This window comes from Podarcis gaigeae (genome assembly GCF_964106915.1).
Source record: "Podarcis gaigeae genome assembly, chromosome: 12".
In the NCBI taxonomy this organism is placed as follows: domain Eukaryota; kingdom Metazoa; phylum Chordata; class Lepidosauria; order Squamata; family Lacertidae; genus Podarcis; species Podarcis gaigeae.
Genome location: NC_139688.1, coordinates 14,145,302 through 14,163,615, shown reverse-complemented (window position 1 = coordinate 14,163,615; position 18,314 = coordinate 14,145,302). Strand labels below are relative to the sequence as shown.

The window sequence follows — 18,314 nt, the reverse complement described above, 5'->3', positions numbered from 1 at the left end:
AATTACACCAGATTGTAAATTCTGGTGTTATTTTTACAAAGAAGTAGCAAGCTACTTTTAGCATTTCTACAGAAGTTTATTCCCCTCCAAGAGATAAGGGAATCCCCACTGTTCCTCTTACACTGTTCAGGTGTCCCTTGTAATATTTTTACTTCTAAATGACTCGATAGCATGCACACTTACGTTATCTAGGTTATGGAAGACCTGTCCTCAGAATAGCAACCTTTATTTCAATTGCAATGCAACCTAGAACATGACTTGCCTGAAAACCAAGCAGTCTGTGTGTGAGAGAGAGAGAGGGGGGGAGTGGCAGAGAAATTCAACAGGGACAGGAAGTGGACCCATCAATTGTATCCTTGCATATGTAAGAGATAAAGTGCTCTTGATAGTCAGGAGTTCATTGTGATAGGTGGATCAAGAGCTCCAGATAATCAGCTGGGATAAAAGGATGTCTGAAAGCATCTGTGGCATATTGGAGGCTCTGACTGCCCAAAGGAAAGCCACCACAACCCTACATGCTTTCCAACTATTCCACATCCAGAGTTTCTTGTATTGCAGTGAAACAACAAGCAGCCACATCTGGGAGCTTTGAAGTCCTATCCTGCGCATGCTTACTAAGGGCCAAACTGTATGTGATGCTCAAAAGTCACTTGCAGTTGTGGCGAATAGCAGATAAAGGGGACTGGCCAGGTTTAGGACTATCACATGCATGGGAGACGGCCCTCTGCTCCCTTCACTGTTGATCCTGACAAAAGCACAAGCCGCTATTTGAAATTATTGGTTCCAAAGATCAGGGTCCCAGTGGCAATGGCTGCCATTTAAAGTGGGAGAAACATGCAAACAGCTTCCAATGAGGATTGACTCTAAAAAGCACATCTTGTTTGGTTAAATGAGACTTAATCCCAAGCAAGGTTTAAAGGGAGTTTTTACAGAATCAGGGATACAGAGTTCTTGCTGCATTTTTTTATTTGCAAGGTGGACGTTCTTGGGGAGAATGCAGCTGGTAAACAAACAGTGGGCAGAGATGCAGTCTCTATACATTGCGTGTCGAGGCCTCCAAGCCACCCCTCAAAATAATTCACAATTCACACAATTCACACAATTCACAATTTTTGTTTAAGGTTTTTGGCATAATTTTGGCCACAACTTTATTAAAATACATAATCTGTGAGTGGTTGCTTAGGCATTGGTTAAGACTATCTGTCCCCCCGCCTGGGACAGAACTGACTTTCCAAACTCCCTCGGAAGCCAGTGAAGGGGAAACAATATTGGGGATCAGTTGAGCTGAGCGACAGTCCCTCACCGTTCACCCAACTTGCTCCCCAGGGCTTGCTGGCCCTGGTCCCATTTCAGGGATTGGACGAAATCGTGCCAAGCCCCTGGATTCCTTTAACGGAATTCCCTTCCACACCACCATTGGAGGGGCAGGCCCAGCCTATCCTTACCCCTCCTCCACCAATTTTTATAACCAATGCCTAACTGCAACCTTACAAGTTGTGACGAATTGCTAAGTAGTAGGCAAAAACCAAATGGCACCAGCCAATCAGCCAAATGGACAAAATCCTACTAGGCCCCTGCCCCAACGGCAGACGCCCCATGACAGGCATAGCAAGGTCAACCGGAACTCAGGGCGGGCGGGTGGGTGATCCGATGCACTCAGCGAAAGAGAAAGCAAAAGCTGAGTGCCCAAATATTTAAAGCCTTTGGTCCCACCCACCACATTGCAACATGCAGTTTGCCCCAGCAACCCGGCATCCAATTGTTGCCCCAGGCCAGCTCACTTTTACCTGCCTGGCAACAGAGGGTTGGCTTGGCAGACCCTACCGCAACACATGCTCTTATTTCAGGGAGAACACGCTCTGTAGTGGGGAGGAAAGACAGGGGTTTGTTCCTCTTTTAATTAGATAATCTGTTTTCTGATAGATTTAACTAGTGTATTTTTTACTTATCAGCATATTTCAATGTTTTATGTAAACCACTTCGATTTCCTTTAAGAAGCGGGATGTACATAAAATAAACAAGCAAATGCATGAACATTAAAGTCTGTGATTACTTGTGCTACATCTTGTACATATATGTTTAACATGTGCACCAAACTTACACATGTATGCATGAGCTGTGCATTTAAAAATGCAGTTCCAGTCTTTTATTTATTGTGCTTCATACTTCAAGTCATGACATATGCCTGTCTTATTTCATGTGTTCGGAGGGAAGGCTCCCTGACGTAAGGAATTGTTCCTTGACATATATAGCTAAGCACATAATTTGAAGGCAGCAACCTTAGCAGACTTACCTGGAGGTAAATTCTATTGAAATCGATAGCGCTTGCTTCCAGATAATGTGTTTAGGATTGGGGTTTTGTGGGAAAAGTAATTAACCCTTGGGCATTTAAACAGGTTAGCAGCTTTCCAGATGCAATTCTGATTTTACTGAAGTCAATGGGATTGCTTTTCTGAACTGGCGTCTGTGCTAGAAGGTTACAGAGCAGGGAGTTTTTTTCTACAAATGAGTGTGTGCCTCCTGGAGACAAGACTGTGAGATTATTATCTGCGCTGATGTAATTAAGCGAGGAAATTTGAAGCATAGCATATAATTGTGAAAACACGTCTTCAAGGTATAATGCGGCTGTGTATTGCGGCTCAAAGAAAATTAGTAACAGTATCACAAACAGCAAGTATTCACAGTCGTGTCACGGTGTCTTATTATGTAAGTCCCATGAGATTTCAACCTTCACACATACTGATAAAAAGGGTAGAACCCTTGGTTCGGGTGACCCAGACTTGCCACCAGCATTGCTAGATCAGTTATATCAAAACCATATTATTTGCATTCTCCATACTGTAATACTAAGAGTTTATTAAAATGTTCTGTGGTTTTTTAATGACCATTAATGTGCACATAACAGGTCTAGTTTGTCCTGTTTGTTTGGAGCCGTTTTAATATCTATCTATCTATCTATCTATCTAATCCTTACCTTTCTCCACGGAACTCAGGAGGGCAGCAGGTTCTAGCCCATATTCATCATACTCGTACTCTGTGATGTAGGTTAGGCTTAGAGACAATTACTGACCCAAGACTGGGATGCAAGTGGCGCTGTGGTCCAAACCACAGAGCCTCTTGGGCTTGCCGATCGGAAGGTCGGCAGTTCAAATCCCCGCGACGAGGTGAGCTCCCGTTGCTCTGTCCCAGCTCCTGCCAACCTAGCAGTTCAAAAACACACCAGTGCAAGTAGATAAATAGGTACCACTGTGGCGAGAAGGTAAATGGTGTTTCCATGTGTTCTGGCTTCCGTCACGGTGTTCTGCTGCGTCAGAAGCAGTTTAGTCATGCTAGTCAAATGACCTGGAAAGATTTACAGAAGCTGTCTCGGTTTCTGATTTGATCCCAGAATGTCCCGCATTTCCTTAGGAAGTCCTTACTTTCATTGGAGAAATGTTGGAGGGTATAGAGTTATGTGACCCCCAAGCAAAGAAGATAGGTAAAACTATACTACATTTGGAACTCATCTGAAAGCAGCACTGTATAGGGAAGTTTTTAGTGTTCCATATTCTGTGATGGTTTTATTTTTGTTGAAACCCCCCAGAATGGCTGGGGCAACCCAGTCAGATGGGCAGGGTAAAACTATTATTATTCTTATTCTTATTATTATTACTACTACTATTACTATTGACTAGGATGTCCCTATTTTCATTGGAGAAATGTTGGAGGGTATGGAGGTGGTCTTTGAGAAGGGAAAGGCCAAGCACAAGTTAGACAATAATGTGGCAAGAATACCAGCCTATGCTAATCTAAGGTCTATATGCGAAAGTACCTATGGAATAGAAGCCTGCCTGTGCATATTTACCCCAAAGTAAGTATCAGTGGGATTTATTACTATGCAAGTATGCACAGGATTGCAGATATTCAAATGATACAAGGGCTGCAGTTGTTCGAGCAATCCTGCTTAAATCAAGCATAAAATGATCTGTGGAAACATATGCCCCTAGTCCTGCAAACACTACAGGTATTATCTTTATTTGAAACTGAAACGTGACAATGACTTCCAGGAAGACTCTTCTATGATTAAAGCTAATCACACGCCCATCCTGTGCAACTCCCTCTGTCACTTATCAAAGTGTTTATCCCCCCTTGAGTACTACACAGAAGAAGTATTTTGACTTGTGACTGACAGGTCGCAGCTTCAGCTCTGAAACAGGTTGTCTCCTGTAATCTCTTCTCTTATCTTGCGATTCAAATATCTTTACATCTGTTTTCATGCACGTTTTGCATAAGGAAATGACAGGGAGCTATGATAATAAAAAGTTATAAACGGCTCCTGAAATTCAGAGGCAGCTATCAGTTTATTCTGATACGTGTTGTGCTCTTGAAACATTGCGAAAAGCACAATAGTGAAGTGTCATGTTGCCTCATGAATCCCTCTGTATCGGAATAGCGCGTGTGATTTTTAAACTAGCAGAATTGTGAAGTGATTGAGCGGTTGCTATGGCAGCAGCAGTAATTCCTTTTTTTCTTTTTTTTTATTCAGCAACATGTAAAATGAAAGAGGGAAGGTATATGCCTTGTGGCTGTGGGAATGCATATGTTCTATTTTGCTTTTGTTTGGGCTATTTAAAAAATAATAATCAATACACGGAACATATGTTAATCCAAGTTACAGTTTGTATTTGGGCTTGACAATGTTGTTGGTTTTTAACCATAGACTGTCCTCTGAAAGGAAGCAAATTGCTAAAAGGGAAAGGCTAGCAGAAAACCTGTTGGCTGCATGTTGAAACATGAACACAGAATTAAAATAGAGGGTGTTTTGTTTTACGATCCAGTATGCCATACAATATAGACCCTGGTTGCCGAAAACGTGCTATGCTTATGCATTGTTTGGGGAAATTACTAACCTGTATGGGGTTGCTCCACCAAAGATTAAAAATGACTGACCTCAACCTTTGTTATAATGGTTTTGGTGAAGTGGAAGATAGCTGATTCGTGAGCTTTTGCACCCTTTTCTATGTGCACAAATCTTTCTCACAACTTCTAAAGAGGTGGATACCGTTCTTTGGATTGTATTTTTTTTTATATATATAATAATTTTTATTAAGGTTTTCCAAATTAAAACAAATTAAATCCAATTTATAAACTTTTTGCCAATAACCAGGACTTCCCCTCCCTACCCCCTCTTGTGTTCCAAATCTTCCAAATAAGCAATTAAATTCAACAAGTTCTTATCCCCAAATTACACTCATCATCAGTAACCCAATTTATCCAAATTCCCATCCCCTAAGATCGATCTATTCCCTTCCACGGGTTCCCCCCTTTCAAACATAGTACAGATGGAAATAAAATAAATATGAGTAGTGATTTTACAACCTTTGGATTCCAACTTTCCCTCCCCTCTTTCCCCTTTGCGTTTCACCTATCCCTCTACTTCTAATATCTTCCTGGAGTTCCCACATTACACTATGTCCCTCAGGTTCTTTGCCAGTCTTTAATTACGAGTGTCCAATCATAGAAGGAGTCTATCAAAAAAGGGGCCCATTTCTTCTATCCAGGTTTTTATATCCAGGAGTAAAAACTCCAATTTTGTTTCCATAAGCTTGTCAAACCTGGATATCCCAAATGTTCCCTCTCCCAGTTCTGTCCAGTTCTTGTTGTTTCCTTGTTCTTGTCAATCATTCTCCTCCTTTTTGTTTCTCTGTTCTCCCACAGAAATGTTCTTTTTCCAAAAGTTTCTAGTGTCTCTGCAGAGGCTTGTTATTCAGGAGCAAAGCATTGCATCTTGTTCCTTTCATTTCCCAACAAATAGTTCCATTGTTTCCTGTAGTGTATAGACCTCTGTAGACAAAATAATGTTCCATTCCTGCAGTTTCCCAGGAGATTAAAAGTTCCATTCAACTGTTCAAGTTTCCTGTCAAAAACACATGCAATATCCCTCAGCTCCTCTAGATGGATTACAGTAGCAAAGTTCCCTTCCAGAATCACATCCACCAGTCCAAGTAGCTTGTTAGCCCATATTTGAAACAGTTTATGTTCAATTTATAACAAATGTAACCGGCAAAGTCCTCATAACAAAGTCTCTATTTTAATCTTCCTTTTTGACAGCTCTTTGACAGCTGTCAAAACCTCCATTGCTTTTCTCCAGGCAGTTTCACGAATCGCTCCAGAGATTCTGGGGGGGGGGGTTTGCTTTTTTAAAACAATTCCACTTTTCTCCTCCAGCTCAATCTTATAATTTTCCCTCGCGAAGTTGCTAATTCAGCGAAATAAGGTTACACTCGATCTTAGTTGTCCAGTCCTTTGTTTTGGCTCTTCTACAATTTAGGGGTGGACTGACTTCCTTTTTTCCGCCTCCCCCGTTCGCTCCAAATTTTAAAAATTTATCCCTTTTTTTTTTAGTCCATATTCCAATTACTCACGGGTTCTTCTTTAGATCCAAATTTTCAATAGAAGAAGTCAGCGCTCTCCGCCGGATGGCATGCGGCTGCGCTCGGCAGGGAAGCAGAGAACTCAAAGCACCACGCTTCTCCCCGGCACCCGATCCGTAGCCTTTAAAAAGGCTCCTTCACGAGCCGGGAGAGCGCTAACGGTGCCAGCCGAGTCTCCATGTCCACGGCCTCCTCTGGCCGTGGTTTTTAAGGGTCCCCGCATCGCCGGTGCGGTAGGACCCAGCCCCTGCCAAGCAGGCTCCCTCCGGAGCTCGGAGGGAGTCCGCCATTCGGCGATGGCGCCGACCCGGAAGTCCCGTTCTTTGGATTGTAAATAGCCATACAGAATATTAACATAGTAATCAGCTGGGACCTATTGAAGCTAATGGACCTTGGTTATTCATGTCTATTAATTGCAGTGGTTGAGTATGACTGGCACTGGATACAACAATGTGTGTGTGTGTGTGTGTGTTTGTGTGTGTGTGTGTGTGTGTGTATGTTATAAAGGTACCAAATGTTGTTGATGGTTTCTGTCTTTCTTGAGAGAGAATGGAGTGTGCCTTCGGGGGTGAACTCAAACCACTGCATTAACAGCCCAGAAGTGACCTCCATGGGACACAAGCCTGGCACTTTGTGTGGAGGTCCTGGGCTGCCCAGACCACAAGGCTCCCTATTTCGGCCTTGCTAATGTGGTCCAAAGGAAAGCAGAACAATGTGTTTTGCTTAGCTGCAGGAGTTGCTGGAAGGAGGCATCCAACTGTCGTAGGGACTCCAGTCTGGATTTGTATATTGTTTACTCCTTAGCCTTTTTTTTGTCCCAACGATTTTCCACAAGGCAGCCAAGGTTTAGGACCAGAGTTTTCCTTCTCGTAGATGGGCTACCTTCCTATGCTGATGAGCCCCATCTTCCCCACACTTCTCTCTACAGTATGTGGAGAAAACACTTCTTGACCATTGGACCCACTATTGGTCTCATTCACTCAATCCATCAGAGCCTGTCTTCACATACAGGGGGAGACCCTAACTCACCAAGGATTTGAGACCCATCGACTACCCTGACCTGGTTTAACTGGCCAGTCAAACCTCTTTCCCAGGGCATGACCACTGTCACATGCTGACAGCTTCTGAGAGCCGCACGTGAGAGCTGAGTGCAGGGTGGGGACCAAAGGTAGACAAAGACAAACCACCCCAGAAGGAGCATGACATGCCCCCCATCAGAGGTACTACCCTTCCCCTAATACCCCATACACCCCAAGGTACCAAATGACTGCTCCAACATTAGTATTTATTTTAATTCTACTGGTCTTTCCCAGTCCTGTGGTTCTCTAATTGTCAAAGAGGCATTGTTTTTTTCTGTCTTTAGAGCATGTATTTTATCTTCAGTGGGAACTATCTACCACTATAAAAGAAATAACTGAGCCCTTCAGGCAGTATTATGCTTTGGATCTCCTCCATAAATCTCATTGTTATCAGAGTCCTGCTATCATCAAGTTGGGGGAGAGTGGAGTTAAAAAAAACCAGTTTTCGGAGGCGTACCTAGACCACAGGCTGGGTAGTGTAATGTAGGGAGTAGAACTCTTATTATAGAACTACTGGCCCCAACCTAGTGACACCACAGAGCATTTTATTATATTTAGGCTTAGGGCTGGATCACACATCCACATCTGTGACCTGCCAACTGCCTGAAAAAGAAACCATAGGGAGGCTGCTCCGTATGGCATGTCTTTTAGTGTTTTTAAAATTATATTTCTGCTTCAGGAGAATCAATGCTTACATTATAACTTCTTTATAGGCTCTGGTGGTTTTTCGCCACACTAGCTCAGACTGCTAAAATGTGGGTTTTCTACTATCATGGGATGGTGGGTCATGGCTAGCTGGGTGCAGGTTGCCTCCATGCAGTTGTATTGTCAAGGGGCTACCACCCCATGCCGTTCACACATTCATAAGACTTTGTAAGCCTTTTGTGGGAATTCACTGAGATGAACTTCAGGATCCTTCCCCCAAGTTGGAAGTTTTTATTGTTCTTGTTGTTACCTTCAGTGGGTGCAGTTCAGTGGTTTTAGACTGGGCTTAATGGCTTTACAAATCCCCCTCTTTAGATGGTTTTTTGTTTTACTTCACTTTGAAATGTCCTGCTTCATCTGGGGGGGGGGGCCTCCCTTGCTCATTGTGTTGAGTGGAATCCTGGATGTCAGCTCCAAAATCCTGTTCTGATGGTACCACTGGTGAAGATGGTTACGGTGATAAAGAATTTAATAATATTCATTTTTTTATCAAATATATAAACCTGATATTAACAACAATAGGTCATATGTAGAAGTTTGTTTAGGTACATAACTTGGCCCTCCAGGTGTTGTTGGACTATAGAAGAGAAGAAGAAGAGTTTAGATTTGATATCCCGCTTTATCACTACCCGAAGGAGTCTCAAAGCGGCTAACAGTCTCCTTTCCCTTCCTCCCCCACAACAAACACTCTGTGAGGTGAGTGGGGCTGAGAGACTTCCAAGAAGTGTGACTAGCCCAAGGTCACCCAGCAGCTGCATGTGGAGGAGTGGAGACACGAACCCGGTTCCCCGGATTACTAATCTACCACTCTTAACCACTACACCACACTGGCTCTCTATAGCTCTCATCATCCCAGACCATTGGCCCTACCAGCTGTGGCTGATGGGAGTTGGAGTCCAACAAAATTTGGAGGGCCACAGGTTCCCCGGCCCTGACTTAGAGAGTGCTTCTTCCCATTATGAGCACCTTCTTTGCTTGTTAGTATAATCTCAGGCTCCTTCTTGGATCGTGTCGTGGCGAAAGGGCTTGAATATCTCAGAGAAGCTATGAGCTATGCTATGACAGGTCATAATGGAGAGTTTTGACTAAACGCGATCCACCTGGAGCAGGAACCAGCGAGCCACTCCAGTATCCCTGCCAAGAAGACTCTATGGACAAAAACAACAGGCATATAAAAATTATGACGTTGGAAGATGAGCCCCTCCATTCGGAAGGCATCCAACATGCTACTGAGGAAGGAAATCAGCCCTGAGTGCTCACTGGAAGGACAGATCCTGAAGCTGAGGCTCCAATACTTTGGCCACCTCATGAGAAGAGAAGACTCCCTGGAAAAGACCCTGATGCTGGGCTGCGTCCCTCCGCCCACTGCCGGCACACTACAAGGACCCGGATTCTCTCCCACAAAGCAGCCCCCCAGAGAAGGGAAGCTGATCTATTTGACAAGGCATTTGGCTTGGATGATTGAGAAGCTAATGGGCCAATTTATTTAGTTTAGTTTTGTTGTTTTAGAATGTTATTGTGAATCACCTTAAGAATGTGGGCCATTTAAAAATGCTGCCATTCAACCGCTGACATAAAATACGTTGACATGTAGATTCTTGTAAGCTGATCTTGTTGCTTTTAAGGGCCCTTGCGTCCAAACAGTCGTCGAGGATCATGTAGCTGATGCGTTCATAAGAATAATAAAATACACTTCCAGTCAAAGTAAGAAAACCAGTCGCACAGAGGTGAAAATTCTTAACATTATCCCAATCAGGAAACACTGAATTTTGTTATATTTCCCCTTCTTTGTGAGCTGTCATGCATGCTATTTGTGTGTGTGTGTGTGTGTGTGTGTGTGTGTGCGCGCGCGCGCGTGTATCCATGTGAGCAGTGAGCAGGAAAGATAATGAATTTATTTTATAAATGCTATTGATGTTTCCATGATGCCATTTTCAGCTGGGACATAAAAGATGCTGATTGTTAAACTGCTAATTTACAGATTCCCCTAAAGAGAATGCAAACAAATTCTGGTGCACAAAAGCTCTGCTCTCCTATACAATGTTCAGTTTTTAATTTCCAGTCCATCTTAACATTATGGCGATGAAAAACAATACTTAATCCCTCGTTAACACATGAATAAGTGGAAACTGTCATTTTTCCACCAAACAATAATGGGATTATCTCGAGAACTGTCAGTTTATGTGAAAACATTATGTTGCCCAAATTTTCATAAAAATTAGCAGTGGATAATATTCAAGATCAGAGCAATGGAAAGAGCAAAAAAAAGGGGGGGAATCTGCATTCTTGGTAATAAATATTCATATTTGTCTGCTCAGGAGATAAAAATCTAATCAAGGGGCTATTGATGCGCTGGCGCTCTCTCTCTCTCTCTCTCTCTCTCTCTCTCTCTCTCTCTCTTTTAAACCAAGATGTTTCATCTAAATTGGGTTTGATATGGAAATTAGTCCCACTCCAAGTCCTCGAGGCCATGAACATGCTGGGAGAACACTAGAGGTGACCAGTGTATCAGATGCTGCTTCTGGCATCTGCTACTGCAGAGAAGAAATCAGGGGTGGCAGGGTGGGGGTGGAGTTTGGATCTATCAAGAACCTGCTTCCTAGGAAAATTGTGTGTGTGTGTGTGTGTGTGTGTGTGTGTGTGTGTGTAATAAAAAATCTATATTAGTAGTGGTGGCGGTAGTGGTACTAGCATTTAGTACACACGAATCCTGTGTAAGTAAGTATAGGGTTGAAATAAATGTGGGTTCTCCACCCACATCCTGCTTTTGTTGACAATTACCATAAATCAGAAGACATTCTGCATGATGCTGGATGTAATATGGGTGATTTAAAAATGGGAGGATAACTCCAGAATGTTGTTTTGGGGGCGTTTTCTTATGTTTGTGCGTTTCGGTGCCCATGCACAGAAACAGCTAGCTCCTGAAGCAATGCATTCTTTCGCTTGATTTCTGTGCCGTTGACGTCAGAGTTTTAAGGTGCGCTAGGCTACTGTACATTTCACGCAGTGTTGAGAAATACTGCATTGTGGAGTTCTCTTTGAAACGAAATGTTAGCGTGCTTAATAATAATACGTTCCAAGTGTTATGAATAGTTTTTTCTTATGAGAAAATCTGAGGTGACTGGTGTAGCATTAACATCGGACAGGATTGGTAAACACTGGGTTTGATATTGAAGGTATGCAAAAAAATACCATGGAGATCTCAAAGCACTATCCCATCATTTTCACAAGCACTTTAAACCATGGTATTTATATTCGAAATCTGAAATATGTATAAGAGCTGCCTTAGAGTGAGTTGGACCAGGGATCTGTCTGGTTGAGCATTATCTAGTTTCACAGGGAGCAGTTCTCCAGGGTCTCAGGTAGAGTTCTTTTACGACAGCTGCTATGCAATTCTTTTAACTAGAGATAATGGAGATTCAGGGGGAGGGGGATACATTCTGTATGCAAATTATGTGCTCTGCCACTGAGCTGTAGACCCTGTAAGAAAGTATTCTGTGATAATAAACTTTTTATTTACCTAAAAGATCTATATGCTATCCTATCACCATGTTCTCACTATAGCTTACAACAAAGAAGAGGGAAAGCAAATTAAGAATGTTTACAATAAATGCATAAAACACTAGAAAAGCATAAAAAATATAGCCTGTACAAAAAGGAATTTAAAGGAGGAACAGATTACAAGGCCTTGGAAATAGAATATAAAGAAGGTGCCAAATGGGCCTCTTTGGGGAGAGTATTCCATAACCAAAGTATCTCCACTAAATGGGCCCTTTCTCCAGTGCCCGTCTGCCACACATCACCCAGAGGCTGCACCCAAAAAAGAGCCTCAGAAGGAGGTCATAAGATTCAGAGAGGTGCATATGGAGACAGATGAGTGGTCTCATGCCATGAAGGCCTTCAAAGGTCAAAACCAGAACTTTGAAGTGGGCACAGAATGTAGGTGGAAAACAGTGAAGTTGGTTATGAGCTAGTGCTTCTATTATCCATGCCTTGATGATGAATCTACATTTTGGGAGCTCTGAAGCTTGAACTGTCATGGGGGCCCCTTCGCAACAGCAGCAAGGTCTGGGTAATGACTGTCATCTTCTTCAATGAGGTTGCTCCACGACACATCACTCCACCTTTACAGCATCTGTGCTACTGACTCTCAGACTTTGGGATTGTTGAAATATATACAACCAAAAATCAATCAATTTGAGTTGTGTGACTCAGTTTGGGTCCACTAGACCCCCCAAAATTAAGCAATGTGGACTAAAATCATTTCAGCTTCATTGGGTTCATAGTAGATCCGCTCCTGCTAGTTCCAGTTAGGAAACATATCCTCAAGTAGAGGAAGAAAAGCATTTAAAACACAGGCAAAGCAATATTAACGTGATACAGTATTTGGTGTTTGTCTTGTGAAGCTATGTCACTGATATGCCTCTGTATCAAGATGACCAAGAGATGCGTGGCATGCCTAAGGTTAGAAGTGTTGAAGTCCCAAGAGCCTGGGGGATGCTAGGGAATCATAGATATGGCTCATGCTTTGCAGTAATGGATTTAATCTCTAGCATCTCTAGCTCAGTGTTTCAGAGTGTGAAGACCTCTGTCCTAGGATTTGGATGCCAGTGAGTACAGGCCTGAAGAATTGATTATCTGAGTATAAGGTAGTTCTGCCTGTCTTATACACTAACCACTAGTCTGCCAAGGTGGTAAGGGTAGACATATAATACACCAGCAAATTCTCCTGACCTGCATAATGAGCAGCTAAGACATCTGCTCCTTATGCTGAAAGTTTTCTGACCATCCACATTCACAAATCTAGCACAAGGTTTCCTTGGAATCTCACTGTTATTGCTTGTGTTGCTTCTGCTGTTTGGTGTTGTCAGTGTGTGGGTTTGGTGTTGTCAGCATGTTTGCCTTGCTTCTGACTGAAATGGCATGTATCCCATATAAGTTCATGCCACCATGAATGTGCTGGGTCTTTAAGGTGTTGTTTTTTGAGGCACTGTGAGGAATGAATATATGGTTCTGCCCACCCCGCTGCTTTTGGGGACAAACAGGAAGTGAGAGAGCAGGAGTAAAAAAAAGAATACGGGGTGGGGTAAAGTAAACATCCATTAAGTATCACAGAAGGAGAAAAGCTTCAGTGGTTGGAGAAAAAAATAGAGGCATTTAAAAGAAGGAATGACTTGATAGATATGGATGTGGTGAAACTGACAGATACGTTAGAAGCCATGAGACCTACACAAAAGGAAGGAAACAAACAGAAAAGTTTACACTGTGAAATTAGAGAGGACATACAATCAGAAGTGGGCTCCAGGCGGGGAAGACAATTAAAATTAAGGACTTATTCTGCAACCATAACTGCAGTTACATGGGAGTAAGCCCCATTGAATGCAACCTTGGAGCTTATAATTGATGGAGAAAGTAACAGAGAGCTAGCACCAAGATTAAAGGAAAGGAAAAGTATTCATTTTACCTTCATTTTTCTTCTATCATGGAATCCAGTTTCCTAGGCTATATCTCATCCAGACATTGATTGGACTAAGACTTGCTTACTTTCAGCAAGGTTGCTGCATTGTCTGCCTTCAGACCATTTCAGCAGTGGCGTATTTAGGGCTCTCAAATTTCAGTAGCACTTTGTGCGGTGCCAAAATCCACCCCACCGCCTCTCATGTTCTGTCCTACAGCATTGCTTTGGTGCCCCCCCGCCCTGCAGTGCAGCACCCAGTGTGGCCACACCAGCCGTGCTTGCCTAAAACTGCCTCTGATATCAGGGGATGACCTCATAAGCTCAAGCTTCATTCAGAAAAAGGAGTAAAGCCAACAGAGTACAAACAACAGTTATGGCACCCTTTGCTTGATTCTTTCCCTGCTTTTGCTGCAACAGCCTAACACAACCGCCCCTCTGAAATTTCCACATACAGATGTCCATTCCATTCCAATGAATCCTTACGTTTCTTGTACAGTGGTACCTCAGGTTACATACGCTTCGGGTTACATACGCTTCAGGTTACAGACTCTGCTAACACAGAAATAGTGCTTCAGGTTAAGAACTTTGCTTCAGGATGAGGACAGAAATCATACTCTGGCAGCGCGGCAGCAGCAGGAGGCCCCATTAGCTAAAGTGGTGCTTTCAGGTTAAGAACAGTTTTAAGTACGGACCTCTGGAATGAATTAAGTACTTAACCCAAGGTACAACTGTATCTACTTCCATGCTTCTCCCTCCACAAACACCCTTGCAAGCTGTTGCAAAAATATTCCTACTCCTGTGGACATTCCCATACAACCATCATAGAAGCTTGTGGAAGTAGAATAAAATTAGGAAATTGATGCAGCAAAGTTCAGTGCCTTCAGAGGCAGAGAGTATAGTTTGAAGTGTCCTTAGATAGCTGCTATATCCATGGGGGCTGTTTCTGTGCTTTATTGAAGCAGTATGTTCCACTGCAATGTAGTTTTAATTAGACTTTTAAAAGTTTGAAGAAATGCTTGGCGGGACACCATCTTTCCCATTGTGCCACGGTTGTTTCCAACAGGACTATGATAATATCTCTTTCAGCATTCAGATTCTCATGCAAATCCTGCACTGGTAAGTGCTTAGATTCAGCATAAAAGTGACAGGGAGTGTCTATTGGCAGGCCTGGCATCCTTTGCTGTGCAGTCTGTGCTGGCATGCTGTCTAGAGCCTTTTTTCAGAGACGTTCTCTTTCTAATGATTTCCCTTGACAACCCAGCCTAAAAAAGAAGTAATAAAATAAAAGCATGTGGTATGTGCAGCAGATGGCTCCGCAGCTCCAGCATACAGGTGTCTGGCAGGCAGGTGTTTAATTTTGTATTTGCTAGGTGCACCACGGTAGCTGGATATTTTGCAGAAGTTTTGGAGAAGTTGTTATTAGTGAAAGCGGCTATTCACAGACCCTGCCACATTAGCCCACTTAAACTTGGCCACTTTTATAAAGGTAAAAGCCACTCCAAGCAGCTTGGAAGCATGACTCCAGCCATGCATTTTCATATCGAGACCAGAAACTTTCCTGAGAATTATGCATGTTGATGACATAGCATGATTTAGGCAGGGGGTTGTTATCCCCTCTGGGGAAGAAAAAAGGCCTTAGGCCACCTCATAACTGTAAGCTAACTAATTGCTTCCCCCCCCAAAAAAATAAATAAATTCACCTTCCCCATTCAGAATGCCCACTCCTGGCTCTTAAACCTTTGGAAAAGGTGGTTGTCCCTTTCTAATGAATTCTGCTGGGCCAAAACATTCGGCCCAGTCTTACTATTCCGTTGACTTGTATTAAGGATCTGTAACTTGACTGTGGCATTGCCTCTAAAAATCAAATAGCCCTTCACTTTTATTTACAGAGTTAGCTCTCTTCATTCCTCTGTAAACACTCGTGTGCCAACAAAGTGTAATGTATGCCTAGTGTAGATACACCACATCACTTTCCCACACCACAAATGTAACTGAGATCAATGGCCTTGTGAGCAAGCATGGCTTCTCTATTGGCAAAGTAGTGCCCTGTGCAGTAGTATGTGGTTTATGTCTGATCAGGGGGACTCTCCTTCCTCAGTTCACCAGCTGCTAATGACAATTCCTTTTAAAAAGTCTTGCAGTTGCATGTTTAGACCTTTTAACCTCCCCCTTAAATAAATTCAGACAAGTCTCAAATTTTGGTTTGGTTTTTGGCAGAATTTAGGCCACAACTTTGTTGATTACATCAAGTAAGTGGTTGCATAGGCTCTGGTTCAACTAGCTCCCTGCACCGTGGCAGGTAGCACTGACCCAAGGCACCAGCATAGGTCAGCCTAGGGTGAACACCTGGAACAGCGGAAAGCCGGGGTCAGGCTAGTCCACCACTCAGATGTCCCCCTAGACTCAGGCATGGGCACAACCCCTCTCAGTGTTGACCAAACCATTGAGTCCCTGGATTCCTTTAACGGAATACCCTTCTCATAAGGATGGTGAGAGCGTTCCCCCATCCCTATCCCCTGAACCCGAGCCTATCTGCAACCTTACAAGTTGTGATGATTTGTTACATAGCAAGCGAAACCCAAATGGCAACAGCCAATCAGCCAAGTGGGGAAAATTCTTGCCGTGCTCCTGTCCCAATGACAGACAACACACGATGACATAGCAAGGTCAAGCACAAGCCCTAAATATAGGGGGAGGTGGGCAGGTGTTCAGATGTACTGTCCCAAAGAGGAAGCTCAGGATCACATGCATGGGCATATATGGGTCCCTCAGTCCGTTTGGCTAACGTCCCATTGGCCTGATTAAACCCAGCATCAAGGTATCTACCAATAGGGTGTTGTGGCTATCCAATTGTACCCACCCACTACACAGGGTTTGATTGCCAGATCGCACTGCAACATGTGCCCTCTTTGAGGGAGGACACAATATATTTGGGTAGTGCATATTGTGCACAATGTGCTCAAGCCACCTTCCATCTAGAATCACATAATTGAGGAGTTGGAAGGGTCACCTCGTCCAGCCCCTTGCAATTCAGGAATCTCAGCTGAAGCATCCATGTCAAATGGCCCTCCAACCTCTGTTGAAACACCTCCAAGGAAGGAGAGTCCACAGCCTCCCGAGGGAGACCATTCCACCACTGAACAGCTCCCATTCTCAGAAGGCTCTCTCTTATGTTTAGTTGGAATCTCATTTCTTGTAACTTGAAGCCATTGGTTTGAGTCCTATCCTCCAGAGCTGGAGAAAACAAGCTTGCTCCATCTTCCATGGGACAGCCCGTGAGATGATGATTATGATTTATTTCTACCCCCTCCCATCTGGCTGTGTTTCCCCAGCCACTCTGAAAATATCTGAAGATGGCTATAATATCTGCTCTCAGTTTCTTCCAAGCTCAACACACCCAGCTCCGTCAACTGTTCCTCATAAGGCTTGGTTTCCAAGAAGCCAACCAAGAAATCCAGGACAGCCTATCAGCTCTAAAAATCACTCTATGGTTAAATATATTGTGTTCCACCATCTCAAACAATTTTCGTTCACTCCTTAAGAAAGCCTGCTTCACAGTGGAAGAGTAGTTTCCCCATGAGATGTGAAACAGCAAGGTCCCCTCCATCTGGCTGGGAACAGTGATTAAAATCACCTTCCTCAAGCTCTGTGTGGAAAAATATACAGGGGGCATATAAACACCTGTAAGTTTCCTCTGGGACAAATAGCAGCTCTTAGGGAGGGGACACAGGAGGGGCAAAGTATTAAACCTCCTCATTTCCCCTGGTACCTCCGTTCTGATTCAGTTCACCATCCCATGCACAGCTTGTATTAACCTTTTTAAGATGAGAGAGAGTTCCTGATCACAGACTTCTGTGTTACATCTAGTTGGGCCTCTAGACACCATACTAATTTTGTCTGGTAGAAATGTGGCTGTATCCTGATTTCATCTCTCTCGAGGTTCCTTAGATCATGTTACATAACAGTAAATTAATCTGCAGCTCCACAAGAAAAGAAAAGAAAGTCGTGCCTCTGAGATTGTTTGTTTGAGATTTTATTAAGTGCACTGAGGTTCTTTACTCCGGCTAGAAGCAACGTGGTCAGCATTTACTGCCTAGTATACAATCAGCCCAAATGGAAACCCCTGTGCAATCAGCATTACCACAGGGGTGTTAGTAATAAAACTAATCACTCTTTTCTAATGGTTCTCACTTGGCCAACCTGTGCTTCTTATCGCGAATTACCTGACCTCTGTACAAGACAATGGTTCAAGTAGAGTGTTTAGTTAATCGCCTATGGCATCATGGGTTAGAGTTTGCACGCAATTATACTCAGAGAGACTTAGCAGCACTCCATTTCACCCCAAAATGGTTCCTGATGCTGAACTTGTTATTAGCACATGCTCCAGTCGCAAGCATTGACTGTCACATTCTGGGTTATGTGTACTTTTGCCTGTCATGTTTACTAGGTCCGAGATCATCGGTACAACCTAAAAATGGCTTGACAGGAAATGTATAGAAATCTGAGCTGCAAAATGTAGATTAACTGGCTCTTTGTTTTTCCTGTCCCTCTAAGTGCAAGTTGCAATTAGCAATGGGACTGGGCATTTGAAGGTGATACAGTGGTGCCTCGCAAGACGAAATTAATTTGTTCCGCGAGTCTCTTCGTCTTGCGGTTTTT

At 43.3% G+C, this 18,314-nt stretch overlaps 1 protein-coding gene across 1 annotated transcript in view; it reads left to right on the top strand.

Moving 5' to 3' along the window:
• Positions 1-18,314, top strand: part of PTPRN2 (protein tyrosine phosphatase receptor type N2) — a 608,845-nt gene that overhangs the window by 329,640 nt on the left and 260,891 nt on the right. The window lies entirely within an intron of this gene.